Below are 12,785 nucleotides of genomic sequence, written 5' to 3' on the forward strand. Positions count from 1 at the left end.
GTCATTGAATACTGGTCACTTTAATAATGTTTACATTACTGTTTTACCCACTTCATATGTATATACTGTATTCTAGTTCATCCTATATAACTACTGCTGTCCACTTCATATGTATATACTGTATTCTAGTTCATCCTATATAACTACTGCTGTCCACTTCATATGTATATACTGTATTCTAGTTCATCCTATATAACTACTGCTGTCCACTTCATATGTATCTACTGTATTGTAGTCAAGGTTCATCCTATATAACTACTACTGTCCACTTCATATGTATATACTGTATTCTAGTCAAGGATCATCCTATATAACTACTGCTGTCTACTTCATATGTATATACTGTATTCTAGTTCATCCTATATAACTACTGCTGTCCACTTCATATGTATATACTGTATTCTAGTTCATTCTATATAACTACTGCTGTCCACTTCATATGTATATACTGTATTCTAGTCAAGGATCATCCTATACAACTACTGCTGTCCACTTCATATGTATCTACTGTATTGTAGTCAAGGATCATCCTATATAACTACTGCTGTCTACACCTTTTCTATTCATATAATGTCGAAAATGTCTATACACACCATTATATACATAGAAATGTACATTCCAGACTCTGACATTGCTCGTTCTGATGTTTCTTAATTTCTTTATTTAGATTTAGGGTATTTATGTATGTTTGTTTTGTATTAGCACTGTTGGTGCTAGAAACATCAGCATTTCACTGCACCTGCAGAAACATGTCTACACGACCAATAAAAGTTGATTTGATTTCAGTAACATTTCAGGACTCTTTCCCACCCTTGCCCATTGACTGGGTTAATCATTGATGAGGCCAGTCTAACTAGTACAACTAGAGGTGTTGCCCTAATTATCCAATTTAAAGAAATATATATATTTAACCTTTATTCAACTTGACCATGTCCCCACTTTCAATGACTACAGTGCAGTGACTGTACTGTGAATACCACTCATTTCAACAAATGTTAATCAACTAATGTTGATCATTATCAAATTGTGGTAGGCTAAATGGAGACAAGAATAGCTTTGTGTTGTTGAGACAGTGTCCTTGAGAAACCTGCTTTTCCCATGAAATACAACCCAGATGGAAACCCACACTCGAACATAAACAAACATGGGCTCTCTGGGTTTCCCATGCGTGTAGATAAAGCCATCTGCCTATAAACAACTACTGAAGCCAACAGTAAACCTCTCTGCTAATTTTAGTTTCATAACCATCATAATTACTCATCAATGGATTAATGTCTTTGGGCATGTACAATGCGAGTGTATGTTCAGACGAGGAGAATAAGGCATGTCAACAATGGCATTTCCTCAAAGGTTAGATGGGTATTGTAAGTCGTCTTTCTCTCATAGTCAGGGGATGTTTCCATTGCACACTGCCGTACACATCCACTAACATTGAGTGGCTGCTGCCCAACACACTGACTCAACTCCAGCCACTTTAATGATGGGAATTGATGGGAAATTATGTAAAATATATCACTAGCCACTTTAAACAATGCTACCTAATATAATGTTTACATACCCTACATCATTCATCTCATATGTATACGTATACTGTACTCTATATCATCTACTGCATCTTTATGTAATACACGTATCACTAGCCACTTCAACTATGCCACTTTGTTTACATACTCATCTCATATTTATATACTGCACTCAATACCATCTATTGTATCTTGCCTATGCCGCTCTGTACCATCACTCATTCATATGTACATATGTACATATGTACATATTCTTTATCCCCTTACACTTGTGTCTATAAGGTAGTAGTTTTGGAAATGTTAGCTAGATTACTCGTTGGTTATTCCTGCATTGTTGGAACTAGAAGCACAAGCATTTCGCTACACTCGCATTAACATCTGCTAACCATGTGTATGTGACAAATACAATTTGATTTGATTTGATTTGATTTGATTCTAGCAATGTGTATAATGACAATGTATTCCTTATTGGCTGAATTGTGTCATTCGAGATCGTTATGATTTCTAGTCACGTTAATGACGAACATAACAGATTTTTGTATTTTATAATACAAAGCCAAAGTAACCACAACTTCAGCACAATTGTTGTCCATTATTGTTGTCCACAATTGTTGTCCATTATTGTTGTCCACAATTGTTGTCCATTATTGTTGTCACAATTGTTGTCCATTATTGTTGTCCACAATTGTTGTCCATTATTGTTGTCACAATTGTTGTCCATTATTGTTGTCCACAATTGTTGTCCATTATTGTTGTCCACAATTGTTGTCCACAATTGTTGTCCAGTTTCTAAATGCTGCCCATACCAGATGTGTGTTATGCCTGCAGAGACGTGGCCTGTCTGCCTACCTGGATTGGTAAATTTTCACCTTAACATTCTTCAGGGACAGTGGAGTGTATACACCGGTACACCCGTGTATTTTTCAGAGGGCATTGCGTATACCCACCTCTTCCTCCCCACAATGTGTATCAATGTAGCATAGTGGAGGTATAAGCCGTATCATTTAATAAGGCTCATGGAACAAAATGGAAATGTTTATGTAACGGATGTGAAACGACTAGCCTAGTTAGCGGTGCGCGCTAAATAGCGTTTCAATCCGTGACGTCACTTGCTCTGAGACCTTGAAGTAGTGGTTCCCCTTGCTCTGCAAGGGCCGTGGCTTTTGTGGAGCGATGGGTAACGATGCTTCGTGGGTGACTGTTGTTGATGTGTGCAGAGGGTCCCTGGTTCGCGCCCGGGTATGGGCGAGGGGACGGTCTAAAATTACACTGTTACATTTAGCTACATTTGTTTAGATTTTTTATTTTACCTTTATTTAACTAGGCAAGTCAGTTACACATTCTTATTTACAATGACGGCCTACACCGGCCAAACCCAGACGACGCTGGGCTAATTGAGCACCGCCCTATGGGACCCCAATCACAGCCAGTTATGAGAGTCTGGATATGAACCAGGGTGTCTGTAGTGATGCCCCTTAGACCACTGTGCCACTCGGGAGCCAGTGATCAACTATTATTTCTTCACATTTTCAGTGGGATTTTGGCAATAGGCTACCTTGAAGCAAGATAAGACATGCATCATAATATGAAGTAAATGTCCACGTTTCAAACAATTAAGGAACAGGATATAGTGATGCTAGTGATAGGCCTAACTGGCTTCTGATAGATGGAAAGGCTTTCCCAAAAACATTCTCAATTAAATGTTAACTAGAGACAAAGTAGGCTATGCTTACCTGGCAGAATGATATCATGATTATTTACATCAGTCCAGTGGCCAGTTGTTTTTCAAACTCCATCTCATGTGCTACAGAAACACAGCTAACCAAACAACAGCGCTAGGTGGCTGTACTACAGAAACACTGCTAACCAAACAACAGCGCTAGGTACCTGTACTACAGAAACACTGCTAACCAAACAACAGCGCTAGGTGGCTGTACTACAGAAACACAACTAACCAAACAACAGCGCTAGGTACCTGTACTACAGAAACACTGCTAACCAAACAACAGCGCTAGGTACCTGTACTACAGAAACACTGCTAACCAAACAACAGCGCTAGGTACCTGTACTACAGAAACACTGCTAACCAAACAACAGCACTAGGTACCTGTACTACAAAAACACTGCTAACCAAACAACAGTGCTAGGTGCCTGTACTACAGCAACACAGCTAACCAAACAACAGCGCTAGGTGCCTGCGCTACAGAAACACATTGAGTTAAAGAGTGACTACACTCAAAACTACACAAAAAAATGTCTTAGATTTTTCCCAGACCTCAGAAGTGGTGCCCTGATGTGGTTATTGTTGTGGACTTAGAACATCCTATTTGTTTTGGTGTTAAAAACGTCTGTTCTGACTCAGTTGACAGCCTCTGCTTCAATAGTAGACCTACTATTAGCCTAATACACAGTACAGCATGGCTTGGCCTGACTGTGAAAGACCCATGTGAGATTAATCATTTTAGGTCATTCATAGTATGTGTCACTGTTTCTCATGGAAATGTTCACGCAGGCCACTTGGAAAAGTATTGTCAAAATAGTCTACTACTGTTTAAAAAAAAAAGAGGAAGTCACCTCCCCCTGTTTTAATGCTCCAGTTCCTACCATTCTCAGAATGTAAGCTAACTTTTGCTGTGGGACACTTGAGGGCTTGTTTAAGATTCGTTACCTGCTTGTCTGAAAATAAAAAGGAGACTTGTCTAACTGAACAAGTGTCAGCCAGCTCATGCAGAGATCATTTATGTTCATAAGACCTCACAAATGATCTGCTATTCAAATCATAATAACTTACTTTATACGATTGTTTATTCGATTTATGATGACAGAATATTTAAACAACCATAGATGGTCCTACAATATGATGAATTAAGTGGACATCTTGTCATATGATGTTAGAGTTGTTAGGTTAATAAATACGGATTGTCTCCCTGAAGCATATAGCACTGTATGATCACACTTGATCATCTGTTTTGGTTTATTTGGGACATCTCTGTAAAGAAGGACTGCTGTGTGAAGACCAATAGCAGAGTGCCTGTCTGCTGACTGACTGCAAGTCATAAAAAGGAACCTTAATCAGTAATGAGTAACTAACTTCCTGACAAATGAGCTACTGAAAATGGGCCATTAGAGCAACATGCTCTCAGTAGAACTGTGCCAGAAATAGAACAACAATTTCTCAAGCCCACCAGTGATAGGACAAATATTTTGATTAAATATGATAGATGACTTTGTATGTGTCTGACCTATAACACATTTTCTGAGTGGTGAAAGGAACACCAACAGAGAAATGTGGACGGAATTATGATTATCTTATTTTGTCAGCCATGGATGAATCAGCCATATTTTTATACAGAAAAAAAGGTCCAACAGCTTTCTCTTGGTTCCTTTAGGACATAATTGTTTCTTTGTATCCTTACAACCAAAGCTCATTGATTTAGAATTGTGAACAGCACCAGTCTCTGTAAGAGGCAGGGGGTGTTATGAGCCATAAGCACCTGTCTGCTACCATGGAAACAGAGAGAGAAAGAGGGACCTGGCGATTCAGCTTCGAGGCTGAACACAGAGACAGAGATGAACAGAGAACACAGAGACACACCACAGAGGCTGCTAGCTGCAGCTATTCTGGTGGCTTCTGCAACTTCCTGTAGGAACCAGCTAGCCCTCATTCACCCAGTAGTGTTTCCTGTTCAGAAAATGACTCGCTGGTGCTGGTGGTGAAAGTATCTGCATGTCCTTACATGAATGAATTGTACTATTTCATTTATTTATGGTTTGTGGGTGTATTGTATTTGATGGCTGATAGAGTTTGTTGTGGATTTTGAATCATTCTGTACTATTTTACTGCTAAACTTTCAGAATAAATATATTGTCAAGTATGAAGCAGAGCCATTCATTTTAAATTAAAAGGCTCTGCTATGAAGCATCAAATAATTATAATTCTGTGAAGATGAGAATTGAGACGGTAGTATGCCTACATTACTGGATAGAGAATACAGAACTCGGAACCCAGAACCCGGAATACGGTACACAGAATACAGTATAGTACAGTAACTGCAGCATCTAGTACATATGTGGCCTGACTCTCAAAGCCCTTGATTAGATTTACACTCCAGCCGTCATGAGGATCAGGCTGAGGCACCCAGGGACTCAAAGACATCTGTGTTCCTCCTAGAGAGAGAGCTGAGCTGCAGCCCACAGCCAGTCCAGCAGGCAGAGAGGCAAGTGCCTTCCCATCACAACACTGGCAGATGGCCTTCTGGGCCCTCACTTTGGGCCACGTTCATCACAATCACCTCTCTCTATGTGTGTGTGTGTGTGTGTGTGTGTGTGTGTGTGTGTGTGTGTGTGTGTGTGTGTGTGTGTGTGTGTGTGTGTGTGTGTGTGTGTGTGTGTGTGTGTGTGTGTGTGTGTGTGTCCTCCACGATGCCATAATGGCGATGACATCACGGTCCAGAGAAGTCCATGAAAACATCAGAGGATGAGGGAGGGACAGAGGGGGAGATTACGTTACCCTGTCAGTTTAAAATCCTATTAGTTCGACACTACAACGGATTAGCCTTTTGTGGATGCTGTTCAATGGAGGGACATCGGACACCATTGGGCACATTCTAACAGTTTATTAACTGTTGGGGTTGGCTGAAGGAGCACTCTGGGGCAGATTTCTTACTGAAAAGCAGCAACCGTTTAACTATATGGGCTCATTTATTCCCTCCATACCTGGATGCCAAGATAAAATCATCCTTCACTCTTAGAATGGTCTGAATCAGCTTTACATAAATACTACTCAGGTGCAGTAGCTAAAGCTAAAAGTTATTGTAGAATATGTAGTCGTTGAAATGGCAAATGGGACATACTGTATGAGTAAAATCACAACATTGCCATGGCCAGTATTGACATGGGCTATTTGAAAAATTCTCTGTCTTTGGAAAGTGTTTTGATACAGTGAGCAGTTAGTCAATGTATTAGTGGTAATGAAGGGCACAGATGGGTGGCAGCGTCCGTAGCTGACGTGGTATCCCCTTTGGAGAGCTCCTTGGTCTTCATTGTCCCGCTTGCTTGGTGGTGCCCCTTGCTAAGTTGTGTTGCAGACTCTGGGGCCTTTCAGAACAGGTGTATATATACTGAGATCATGTGACAGATCATGTAACACTTACAGTGCCTTGCGAAAGTATTCGGCCCCCTTGAACTTTGCGACCTTTTGCCACATTTCAGGCTTCAAACATAAAGATATAAAACTGTATTTTTTTGTGAAGAATCAACAACAAGTGGGACACAATCATGAAGTGGAACGACATTTATTGGATATTTCAAACTTTTTTAACAAATCAAAAACTGAAAAATTGGGCGTGCAAAATTATTCATCCCCCTTAAGTTAATACTTTGTAGCGCCACCTTTTGCTGCGATTACAGCTGTAAGTCGCTTGGGGTATGTCTCTATCAGTTTTGCACATCGAGAGACTGAAATTTTTTCCCATTCCTCCTTGCAAAACAGCTCGAGCTCAGTGAGGTTGGATGGAGAGCATTTGTGAACAGCAGTTTTCAGGTCTTTCCACAGATTCTCGATTGGATTCAGGTCTGGACTTTGACTTGGCCATTCTAACACCTGGATATGTTTATTTTTGAACCATTCCATTGTAGATTTTGCTTTATGTTTTGGATCATTGTCTTGTTGGAAGACAAATCTCCATCCCAGTCTCAGGTCTTTTGCAGACTCCATCAGGTTTTCTTCCAGAATGGTCCTGTATTTGGCTCCATCCATCTTCCCATCAATTTTAACCATCTTCCCTGTCCCTGCTGAAGAAAAGCAGGCCCAAACCATGATGCTGCCACCACCATGTTTGACAGTGGGAATGGTGTGTTCAGGGTGATGGGCTGTGTTGCTTTTACGCCAAACATAACGTTTTGCATCGTTGCCAAAAAGTTCAATTTTGGTTTCATCTGACCAGAGCACCTTCTTCCACATGTTTGGTGTGTCTCCCAGGTGGCTTGTGACAAACTTTAAACAACACTTTTTATGGATATCTTTAAGAAATGGCTTTCTTCTTGCCACTCTTCCATAAAGGCCAGATTTGTGCAATATACGACTGATTGTTGTCCTATGGACAGAGTCTCCCACCTCAGCTGTAGATCTCTGCAGTTCATCCAGAGTGATCATGTGCCTCTTGGCTGCATCTCTGATCAGTCTTCTCCTTGTATGAGCTGAAAGTTTAGAGGGACGGCCAGGTCTTGGTAGATTTGCAGTGGTCTGATACTCCTTCCATTTCAATATTATCACTTGCACAGTGCTCCTTGGGATGTTTAAAGCTTGGGAAATCTTTTTGTATCCAAATCCGGCTTTAAACTTCTTCACAACAGTATCTCGGACCTGCCTGGTGTGTTCCTTGTTCTTCATGATGCTCTCTGCGCTTTTAACGGACATCTGAGACAATCACAGTGCAGGTGCATTTATACGGAGACTTGATTACACACAGGTGGATTGTATTTATCATCATTAGTCATTTAGGTCAACATTGGATCATTCAGAGATCCTCACTGAACTTCTGGAGAGAGTTTGCTGCACTGAAAGTAAAGGGGCTGAATAATTTTGCACGCCCAATTTTTCAGTTTTTGATTTGTTAAAAAAGTTTGAAATATCCAATAAATGTCGTTCCACTTCATGATTGTGTCCCACTTGTTGTTGATTCTTCACAAAAAAATACAGTTTTATATCTTTATGTTTGAAGCCTGAAATGTGGAAAAAGGTCGCAAAGTTCAAGGGGGCCGAATACTTTCGCAAGGCACTGTAGATTGCACACAGGTGGACTTTATTTAACTAATTGTGTGACTTCTGAAGGTAATTGTTTGCACCAGATCTTATTTAGGGGCTTCACAGTAATTGGGTGAATACATACTGTATGCACGCACCACTTTTCCATTTAAAAAAATATTGTTTTAGAATTTTTGACACAATATATATATTTTTTCACTTCACCAATTTGGACTATTTTGTGTATGTCCATTACATGAAATCCAAATAAAAATCCAGCTAAATTACAGGTTGTAATGCAACAAAATAGGAAAAACGCCAAGGGGAGTGAATACTTTTGCAAAGCACTGTATTCATACCTCGGCCTAAACATCAGCGCCACACGTAACTTCCACAAAGCTGTGAACGATCTGAGAGACAAGGCAAGAAGGGCCTTCTATGCCATCGAAAAATATCCTCTGTGTACAACGTAAAACATCAATTAATGCATTCAGAGCAGAATTAGGCCGATACCCGCTAATTATCAAAATCCAAAAAAGGGCCATTAAATTCTACAACCACCTATAAGGAAGTGATTCCCAAACCTTCCTTAAAAAAGCCATCACCTTACAGAGAAATTAACCTGGAGAAGAGCCCTCTAAGCAAGCTGGTCCCGGGGATCTCTTCACAAACACAAATAGACCCCACAGAGCTCCAGGACAGCAACACAATTAGACGCAACCAAATGTGTCTAATGCGCAACCAAACTAAAAGATAATTACTTGACACATTGGAAAGAATTTACAAAAAACAGAGCAAACTAGAATGCTATTTGGCCCTAAACAGAGGGTACACAGTGGCAGAATACCTGGCCACTGTGACTGACCCTAAACAGAGGGTACACAGTGGCAGAATACCTGGCCACTGTGACTGACCCTAAACAGAGGGTACACAGTGGCAGAATACCTGGCCACTGTGACTGACCCAAAATGAAGGAAAGCGTTGCTACTGAGAGGTCACCGTAGGCAGACCTGGCTCTCAAGAGAAGACAGGCTATGTGCACACTGCTCACAAAATGAGGTGGAAACTGAGCGGCACTTCCTAACCTCCTGCCAAATGTATGACCATATTAGAGACACATATTTCCCTCAGATTACACAGACCCACAAAGAATTTGAAAACAAATCCAATTTTGATAAACTCCCATATCTACTGGGTGAAATACCACAGTGTGCCACCACAACAGCTACATTTGTGACCTGTTGCCACAAGAAAAGTGCAACCAGTGAAGAACAAACACAGTTGCAATTACAACCCATATTTATTTTCCCTTTTGTACTTTAACTATTTGCACATCATTACAACACTGTATATAGACATAATATGACATTTGAAGTGTCTTAATTTTTTTTGAACTTTTTTGAGTGTAATGTTTACTGTTCATTTTGTATTGTTTATTTCACTTTTATTTGTTATCTATTTCACTTGCTTTGGCAATGTAAACATATATATATATATATATATATATATATTAAAAACTTTATTTAACTAGGCAAGTCAGTTTAAGAACAACTCATTATTTTCAATGATGGCCTAGGAACAGTGGGTTAACTGCCTTGTTCAGGTGCAGATCAACAGATTTTTACCTTGTCAGCTCAGGGATTCAATCTTGCAACCTTTCGGTTACTAGTCCAACGTTCTAACCACTAGGATGCCTGTTTCTCGTGCCAATAAAACCCCTTAAAATGAAATTGAGAGAGAGAGAAAGAGTGAGTGAGTGAGTGAGTGAGTGAGTGAGAGAGAGACAGAGAGAGAGACAGAAAGGGTGAGAGAAGGAGAGAGAGAAAGAGAACGAGAGAGAATGAGAGAATGAGAGAGAGAAAGAGAGAGAGAAGATGCAGTAGGGTAGGACACAAAGGACCAATTTTTTTCTCAGCCACTAAACAAGTCCGCTAATGCTGCTCCACACTCACCCCTTCAGCTAGCAGATGGCCAGTGGCCAGGCCTTAGCAGACTCCTCCATTCACAGAGACTAGATGCGTCACAGTATATCTGCCATGGGGGCAATTAATCATCTGTCTTGTGCCTGAGGAGAAAGGACACACCCACTCCGACTCCTCTAAACACAGGCTTTGAAAGATCAGAGCACTGAGATCAAGAGTTAAACTCTTATACTCAGCAAAAACACTGGGCTTTCCATTTTGTAACGGTCAGTCATTATCTGACGTCGGACTATAATCTGTTGCCAGTAAAGACATCGACATAGTGACGTTTCTGTGTATTTGTGTCACAGTCTCCCAACGTATACTTAATCAATACGAGACAGATGCATTGATTGTGTTAGATGAATATCCACAGAGGAAGACGATGTCACTCTTGACAGAATCAGCAGATGAGAAGAAGACACTTATCCAGATTCTCCAACTGGATTTGACACGAGCATATAGCTTGACTGTAAGAAACCCGAATCAATTCGGGCACAAAGAGGAGAGTTCAAACTTGTTTGTATTTCCCTTTACAGCACAGAGGCCGCACCTGCGTTAGCACGTGACCTAGAGGCTGTCTGCCAGCGCTTGTCACCTTGGATTAGGTTCAGGTAGCGGTCACCTGTGTACCCGTCACCCCTCATTACAGAGCAGGTCGTCACACGGCCACAGTAGACACAGAAAACGACACTCTCTGCCTGCCCGTGTGTGTCATAACATTTCCTCCCGTAGGAATACCTATAGTGAAAGCCTGCTCAATGGAGTGTGTAACCTTCTACACTGCTCCAGCTCCTAAATAAGTAATGCAACAGGCAGATCGAATGCATCATCACTGTATTTGACCACAGTGCAGAAGTCAGCATCTTTCCTGGTGTTGTATTTTATCAGGCTGCTCATATCTCTTACCTTAAACCCCAATCTCTGTGTGTGGGGGTGTGTATGTATGGGTGTGTGTGTATGTGTGGGTGGGTGGGTATGTGTGTGGGTGTGTGTATGTGTGGGTGTGTGTATGTGTGGGTGTGTGTATGTATGGGTGTGTGTATGTGTGGGTGTGTGTATGTGTGGGTGGGTGGGTATGTGTGTGGGTGTGTGTATGTGTGGGTGTGTGTGTGGGGTGTGAGTGGGTGTGTATGTGTGGGTGTGTATATGGGGGTGTGTATGTATGGGTGTGTGTATTTGTGGGTGGGTGGGTATGTGTGTGGGTGGGTGTGTGTATGTGTGGGTGTGTATGTGTGTGTATGTGTATGGGATTGTGTATGGGTGTGTGTGTGTGTGTGTGTGTATGTGTGTAGGTGGGTGGGTATGTGGGTGGGTGTGTGTATGTATGTGTGTGTGTGTGGGTGTGTGTGTGTGTGTAGGTGTGTGTGTGTGTGTGTGTGTGTGTGTGTGTGTGTGGGGTGTATGTATGGGAGTGTGTATTTGTGGGTGGGTGGGTATGTGTGTGGGTGTGTGTATGTGTAGGTGGGTATGTGTGGGTGTGTATGTGGGTGTATGTGTATGGGGTTGTGTATGGGTGTGTGTGTGTGTGTGTGTGTATGTGTGTAGGTGGGTGGGTATGTGGGTGGGTGTGTGTGTGTATGTGTGTGTGTGTGTGTGGGTGTGTGTGTGTGTGTAGGTGGGTGTGTGTGTGTGTATGTGTGTGGGTGTATGTATGTGTATGTGTGGGTGGGTATGTGTGTGGGTGTGTGGGTATATGTGGGTGGGTATGTGTATGTATGGGTGTGTATGTGGGTGGGTGTAATAGCTTGCATGGGGAGACAGTACTCCCTCCTCCACACTCAGACATGCAGTAGTCTTGTCCAAAGGAGTGTTTGGCGAGTTGAACGATGCGATGACAGCGGAGGGGGAGCCTCTCATTGTGCCTATGTCAGATGACTGTCTGAGATAGCAGCAGCACAGCTGGAGGCAGACTGGGAAGGGGGGGGGTCTCCTGCTCCTGTCTTTCTAGACTGACTGAACAATGGCCCAGTGCAGCTCGGAGGACGGAAGACGTACTGTGCAGGGCTGTGATAGGCTGATCTGGGATCGACACTAGGCAGGGCTGGGCAGGGCCAGTTGGGACTAGGTGGAGGTTATAACTATAGTGGGCTGGATCAGACTGTGTTGAGGTTATAACTATAGTGGGCTGGATCAGACTGTGTTGAGGTTATAACTATAGTGGGCTGGATCAGACTGTGTTGAGGTTATAACTACAGTGGGCTGGATCAGACTGTGTTGAGGTTATAACTATAGTGGGCTGGATCAGACTGTGTTGAGGTTATAACTATAGTGGGCTGGTTTAGACTGTGTTGAGGTTATAACTATAGTGGGCTGGATCAGACTGTGTTGAGGTTATAACTATAGTGGGCTGGTTCAGACTGTGTTGAGGTTATAACTATAGTGGGCTGGATCAGACTGTGTTGAGGTTATAACTATAGTGAGCTGGATCAGACTGTGTTGAGGTTATAACTATAGTGGGCTGGTAAAGACTGTGCAGAGGTTTTATAGTGGGCTGGGTTTTACTGTTCTATGTTATGCTATACTACTCTGTGCTGAGAGTCTGTGGGGAGGGGG

Source organism: Oncorhynchus tshawytscha, linkage group LG03 (assembly GCF_018296145.1).
Source record: "Oncorhynchus tshawytscha isolate Ot180627B linkage group LG03, Otsh_v2.0, whole genome shotgun sequence".
Classification (NCBI taxonomy): domain Eukaryota; kingdom Metazoa; phylum Chordata; class Actinopteri; order Salmoniformes; family Salmonidae; genus Oncorhynchus; species Oncorhynchus tshawytscha.